The following is a 7,480-nucleotide window of genomic DNA, read 5'->3' as shown; positions in this document are numbered from 1 at the left end:
TGATCTATTTGTGGGTAAGGCTCTTATCTGGTTCCGATCTGTCCGGTCCACCTTGTCAACGTGGTCTCAGCTGGTTGATGAACTAAGAAAACAGTTTCTCCCTCCCAATTATAACGAGAAACTTTTCGATGAGATTAAACGCCGAACACAGGGCCCTGATGAAAGCATCGGTTTGTATCTGGCAATGATGGACACTATGTTCAAGCGTCTTACTGTACCTGTCAATGAGGATGCTCGACTGAGAATCCTTCTTCGTAATATCTCACCCTTTTACCAGAGTCAGTTAGGTTTGACTAACATAACCTCGATTTCGCAACTGTTGGATATCGGAAGACAACTCGAGGCTCGCAAGGAATCCATCGAATCCTTTGTACCTCCTCCACGAAATAGGAGCTCTTTGTTGGAACCTGATCTAGCATACGTATATGCAGAACAACCTTCTACCTCTTCTGTTGATGTAGGTGCCTCTTCTGCTGATGTAAGTACCTCTCCGGCTGAGGTAAGTGCAGTATTGACTTGCTGGAATTGTAAGCAACCTGGTCATGCTGCTAGGGATTGTAAGATGACCAAAAATCAGTACTGTTTCAAGTGTGGTCGTCCAGGTTCCACTGTTCAGACCTGCCCTAAGTGTAAGCCGTCGGAAAACTGAAGGGGAAGACCTCTAATGGCAGTATGTGTGCCTTCCCTCATTTCTCTGCCCGTGATCGTTTACCTTTACACCAGAAAGCTTTGTTAGATTATGTGTTGGCGCATGCGCAAAATGATGAACGCCCATATTTGTCGGTTTCTGTATTTGATGTTGATTTGTTAGGTCTTTTAGATTCAGGTGCTTCATGCACGATTATTGGAGGTCCTGGATGGACGATGTTGAAGAATTTGAATTTAAATATTAATGTCGATAATGTTGTTTCTTGTAGAGTCGCTAATGGACAAAGTTGTTCAAGTATCGGTTCGGTGGATTTACCGGTTAAGCTTGAAAATAAGGTTAAGATGATTTCAGCCTTAGTAGTTCCTGAGTTGCCGCACTCTTTAATCCTAGGCATTGATTTTTGGAGGAAGTTTGGTGTCGTACCGGATCTTCGTTGTGGGAAATGGGTATTTCAACGAGATGCTGACGTCCCTGTGGATGCGATTGCGTCAGAGGAACACCTTACCTCTGAGCAATCGAGGATTTTGAATGAGGTTGTGCAGGAAGCTTTTCAGAACATGGGTGACGAGTTAGGGTGTACTAAACTGGTGGAACATGAGATTAAAACCTCGTGTCGTCCCATTAAGCAGAGGTATTATCCTGTGAGTCCGGTAATGCAGGGTCATATTGATGCAGAGTTAGACAACTTACTGGAGCAGGGCATTGTTGAACCTTCGACCAGCCCCTGGTCATCCCCTATTCTTCTTGTTAAAAAGAAAGATGGCTCGTACCGATTCTGCGTTGATTACAGGAAATTGAATGCTGTCACAGAAAAAGATGCGTATTCTCTCCCCTATATAAATTCTACCTTGGATCGGCTCCGCAACGCCAAGTTCTTGTCCTCTATGGACATTAAGTCGGCTTATTTTCAAGTGCCCTTAGAAGCATCCTCTCGCCCTTTAACTGCGTTCACAGTACCCAATAGAGGTCTGTTTCAATTCCTCCGTCTGCCTATGGGACTGTCTAATAGTCCGGCTACCTTCCAGCGTTTGGTTGACAGAGTTCTTGGTCCGGATTTGGAACCATATGTGTTTGTCTATTTAGATGACATAATAATAATTACTGATACCTTTGAGAAACATGTAGAGGTATTAAAGGAAGTCTTTAAACGACTCAAAGCGGCTAACTTAACGGTTTCAAAGAAAAAGTGCCATTTTTGTCGACCGGAACTCTTGTATCTAGGTTATGTAGTGGATTCAAAAGGTCTAAGAATGGATCCGGCGAAGGTTCAGGCTATTTTGAACATACCAGTCCCCACTTCTGTTTCGGAGGTTCGACGTATACTGGGTTTGGCTTCATGGTACCGGAGATTCGTACCAAACTTTGCGGATCTGACTGCTCCCTTAACGGAGCTACTCAAGAAAAATCGGTCCTTCAGATGGAGTTCCCAATGTAATGAGGCTTTGATTAAGTTGAAGGAATGTTTGATTAGTGCCCCTGTTTTATCTTGTCCGGATTTTTCGAGGTCGTTCACCATTCAGTGTGATGCTTCCGGTTATGGGATTGGTGCTGTCTTGACTCAGCAACAAGAGGATGGAGAAAAGGTGATATGCTATCTTTCTAGGTCTTTAACCCGGTTAGAACGCAATTACACCACCACGGAACGTGAATGCCTTGCCGTTCTATGGGCGATTGAGAAACTGCGACCGTATATTGAAGGGTCACATTTCTCTGTTATCACCGATCACGCTAGTTTGCTCTGGCTGGATCGACTGAATTCACCTTCTGGAAGATTAGCCCGGTGGGCCATCAGACTTCAACAGTATGATTATACCATTATCCATCGTAAAGGTAAAGATAACATCGTACCTGATACCTTGTCTAGGGCGGTACCTATCATCGATACTGTTGATACTCCTCAGAGTCATTCCTCGGATTTGTGGTATGACAAACTTCTAGGAAAAGTGACTCATGCCCCTAACCGGTTTCCATCCTGGCAAATTATTCAGGGTAAGCTTTTCAAAAATGTAACACCTCGAATTCCCGAACTAGCCTCCGATTCTGATTACTGGAGAGAAGTTGTTCCGCGTCCTCAAAGAAAATCTCTAATTAGGCAGGTCCATGAGTCTTTACTGCATGTAGGAGTTTTCAAAACTTATAGTAAGTTGGCACAACGGTATTACTGGCCAAAAATGCGATATGACGTGGCTTCGTTTATTCGCTGCTGCAGAACCTGCCATGCCATCAAACCGAGCCAGGAAAAGCCTTCTGGCCACATGCTCTCCAAACAGGTCTCAATTTCTCGACCATTCGAGCTTCTGTCTGCGGATTTGGTTGGTCCTTTACCTCGGTCTCGCTCCGGTAACCAATATATTTTTGTCGTCGCGGATTGTTTCAGCAAGTTCCCTCTTCTTTTTCCACTGCGTACGGCTACCGCATCAGCCATTGTAAAAATACTGGATACACATGTCTTTCCTGTCTTTGGGTGTCCCAATTCCATCATAGTCGATAATGGCGTTCAATTTCGGTCTAAAGAATTTGTTAAATTCTTACAATCTTATAATGTCACCGTTCAGTATACCGCACTATATCATCCCCAAGCTAATCCGGTCGAAAGAATTAATAGGGTTATAAAAACCATGTTGAGGTCCTACCTGTCAGAAGATCAGAGAGGTTGGGATAGACAGTTAAACCAGGTTGGGTTAGCTATTCGTTCCTCAAATCACGAAGTCACCGGTTACTCTCCAAATTTTATTGTTTTTGCAAGGGAAGTTTCGTGTAAGGGTGAAAATACCTGTCCTGATCAGATTAATTTCGACAGGTCTGCCTTAACTAAAGAACGGAAAAAAGCCTTCGCGAGAATATATGGTGACGTTAAGACTAAGTTAGCGAGAGCGTACGAGGCCAATAGTCGAATTTACAACCTTCGACGTCGGGATGTCCAATACACTGTTAACCAGTTGGTGTGGAGAAGAAATCAGGTACTTTCGGACGCCGCGAAATATTTTACAGCTAAGCTGGCACCGAAGTATGTTGGACCTTTCTTGGTTTCCGCACGGGTATCCCCTTGGACTTATGAACTGCAGAGTGAGGACGGTAAATACCAGGGAGTCTGGCATATAAAAGACTTGAAAGCTCACCCACCGGATCAATTGACTGATGAACACTTGTCGGACTAATGTTGGCTGTTTTGTTTTTGCTTGGGTTAAAAGATGGTTAACCCTTGCCTAGAGCATAAATTTACTAGGGTGGTCACTACCCCCATCTAGTGGCTGACATATGCTTAACATCTTTTGTATCGTCAGAACCACGATAGCAACATGCTATGATATCCATCTCCGTTTCAATTTGGTGATATTGGACTTGTGAAGTTAATTGAAGTGTGACAATTCTGGTTTTAGTTGTGTCGGTATTGGAGTTTTTGCTGGTGTCGTTTTCTTAAGGTTTCATTGAAGTATTGTCGCTGTTTGGTTTACCGTATTTGGCTTTTTGAAGTTACTGGCAGAAAAAAAATTTTGACCCTTCTGGTAAAATTTTTTTTTTAAAGTAGGGGGGGATTTGTAACGGTTCAATTTACACCATTTGATATTTCGGTTGGTACTACGCCCTCTGGAGTTTGATTGTTGATTCAACTCGGAATATTCCGTATTAATATAAATTTGAATTTATTATAGAACAGTTATTTCCGGATAAGTGAAGGCGAATATCATTACCGTTGGGAAATATTTTATAGTTTCTGGATTTCTTGTATTACTTTTCTTCTGTGTGGGAAGTTTCGTTTGACAACTGGTAGATTCTGTGGTTATGGATTGTCAAAATGGAGGTTATCGGCGATTTGAGATAATTTTGAAAGAGATTTTTTTTGGAAGAAAATTGGACTTGAATTGGAGAATATATGATCTCGAATCATCCTTGTTATAGGCGATTATTTCTTCAATTTGAGTAATTCCCTGTTTGGTTTATGGTATTGTGAATATTTCTGGGAAATACGTTTTATACGTGATTATAAGGTTTTCTTCCACAAGGCCCATCTCTTGTATTGAAATTTACTCTGAAGATCTGAGAGGTATGATATCATTCCTATATCTTGAGCTATTGTCTGAAATTTTTGTTTTATTAGGATTCGCTTCCCGCCGATTAGTTCGAATAACTGTTGAACTTACAAGAAGATCCTTTTCCCTCGAACAACAACTGAGAGGTATAAATTCCGTTTCATTTTGTGAACAAAATCTTATTGTCTTTTATTAGGGTCCTAGTGCCTGGTTGAATTGAATAATCCTAGTGCCTGGATATTTTTGACAATCCTAGTGCCTGGTTGAATTGAATAATCCTAGTGCCTGGTAAGAGTCTGGTTGGATTTGAAGAGTCCTAGTGACTGATTACGTTCAAGAGTTCTGGAGTCTGGTGTATAGTACGGTTGGAGTTTATGGTATTATTTTCTGGTATATGGTGGTACATAGTATATTTCTGGCATATGGTGCAGCTCGAGTAGATGGTACATTCTACGTATAGAGATCTCACCGTTAGATTTGCTGTCAACCTTCAATATTGATTTTGTATCAGGTAACCGGTGCTTGCACTGGCTTTAATGACTATTGTACTGAGATTTAATTTTGGAAGTAACGATTTAGTGTACTGATATTTAATCAGTTATTTGAATAGGAGTTAACGGCTTTATTATTAATTTTCTATCCATTGATAGTTAGATTGAAATATATTGAACAAAGGTTGTTTCATGCTCATTATTTACTGTCGAAATTGTAAACAGTTTGCGGTGAGGTGCACTTCACTAACTGGCCATTTTTTTTAACAACTATAATACTTGTGTATCCCTTCAGGATTTGTAACTGGACTTTATTATCACTTTATTCAACCTGCTATTTTATACCAGCCAGTTATTACAACCACTGTATTTGTATATTCCTTCGGGATCTGTGGTTAGGTTCAATCTTCTTGTTTAACTTGGTTATTTGTCTGGTTTCTCATCTGGTATATTTGGAGATAGTTGAACTCCGTTTACGTTTAGTTTTGGTATTGAAGTTTTAGGTTAAGCCTAAGCCAAGTGTGGCTGATATAAGTTTTCTATTTTGAGGATTAGTTTAGGCATTATAGGTTATAGGAAGCCCTTCTGGCATTTGTTGTGGATTATAGTTTATAGGAAGCCCTTCTGGCATTTGTTAGTATTAGGTAAAGTTTTTGGGAAGCCCTTCTGGCTCTTGGTAATTTAGAGAATTCTTTTTCATTATTTTTTTTATTATCAACCACTGCATAAATTTTAATTTTATTAAACGTTTGACTTGAGTGATTTGTTTTATTGCTACTCTGGTAGAGGAGTACGCAATTTATTCTTAAGACAGGCATATCTCTACCTGGCGCCCATTATTACCTTCCATCTAATTTTGAAGAACTCACTCCCATCTTCACTGAGTGTAGTCGCGAGCCGAATTTAAGCCTTGTGACCGGCTTACTCAAGGTCGACACGTCACAAGGCAGCTCAAGGTAGTGGCATCTTTCACAGAGACAATCAGGATGCAGATGGGACTGACAAGTGTGCTGTGGTGAACGTGAAAAGGGGAAGAATCACAGAAGGGGAAGGAATGTTGGTAAAAGATGACATAGAACTCCAAAGGCTCGGCCCAGAAGGAAGATATAAATATCTTGGAATAAAACAAGGTCTGGAAATAAATTCTGCAGAAACCAAAACCACATTCAGAACAACATTCATAAGCAGAATAAACAAAATATTACAAAGCAAACTGAATGCCAAAGCAATGGTTACATCAATGAACACCTGGGCGATGCCTTACCTTTCATATTCATTCGGAGTAGTCAAATGGTTCACCTCAGACCTGAAAGCCATTGACATACAGGTAAGAAAGCTCATGACGAGGCATGGAATACACCACCCTCATGCCTCAGTCAACAGACTTTATATACCTAGGAAGGATAGAGGAAGAAGCTTGCAGAGCGTCGAAGCAGTGCACCACAAAGCTGTCATGGAAATGAGAAAATATTTTATCGAGAAAAACTCACCATTCTTCAGGGCACTATGTGAAGCAGACGATAATATCACAGTGCTGAATCTTGCCTCCAATAACGATCCGGCTGGACCTCTGACAACTGCAGCACTTTCTGAAGAGTGGCACGGTAAAGCCCTTCATGGAAGGTACCCAACAACCCTGAAACGAACAACAATTAATAAAGAAAAATCAGTATCTTACCTTAAATCTGGTTACCTCTTTGCAGAAACGGAAGGCAGGTTGGCAGCAATCCAAGATCAGGTTGTCCCAACACGAGCTTACCTGAAGAACATAATAGGCAAAAATATACCGAGTGATAAATGTAGAAAATGTGCAAGAGCAGCAGAGACCATACAGCACGTTACCTTGTCCTGTCCAGTAATGGCTCCGAGAGAGTATACAGATCGCCACAACTCCATGGCCAAAGTATATCACCAGGCTATTGCCATCCAAGCCGGATTAATAAAGATAGAAAAACGGGCATACGAATACAGACCAAGCGAAATACTGGAGAACGATAGAATCAGGTTGTACTGGGATTCCCCACTCATCACGGATAGACCTATTGCACATAATCGGCCTGACATTGTCATATTTCACAAACTGGAGAACAAGGTCACAATAATAGACGTCACCATTCCAGCGGATGACAACATCGAGAGAGCCTATGCTGAAAAAAGAATGAAGTACCATGATCTTGCATTCGAGCTGAAAGAAATTTATAAACTTACAAACACGACGATACTCCCACTGATCATAAGCACCAATGGAATGGTTGAAAGACATTTAAATGAGCATACTTACCAGCTCGGATTAGAGGAGAGGCTTATCA

This window comes from Harmonia axyridis, chromosome 5 (genome assembly GCF_914767665.1).
Source record: "Harmonia axyridis chromosome 5, icHarAxyr1.1, whole genome shotgun sequence".
NCBI classification, from domain to species: domain Eukaryota; kingdom Metazoa; phylum Arthropoda; class Insecta; order Coleoptera; family Coccinellidae; genus Harmonia; species Harmonia axyridis.
This window is presented reverse-complemented; position numbering follows the sequence as displayed.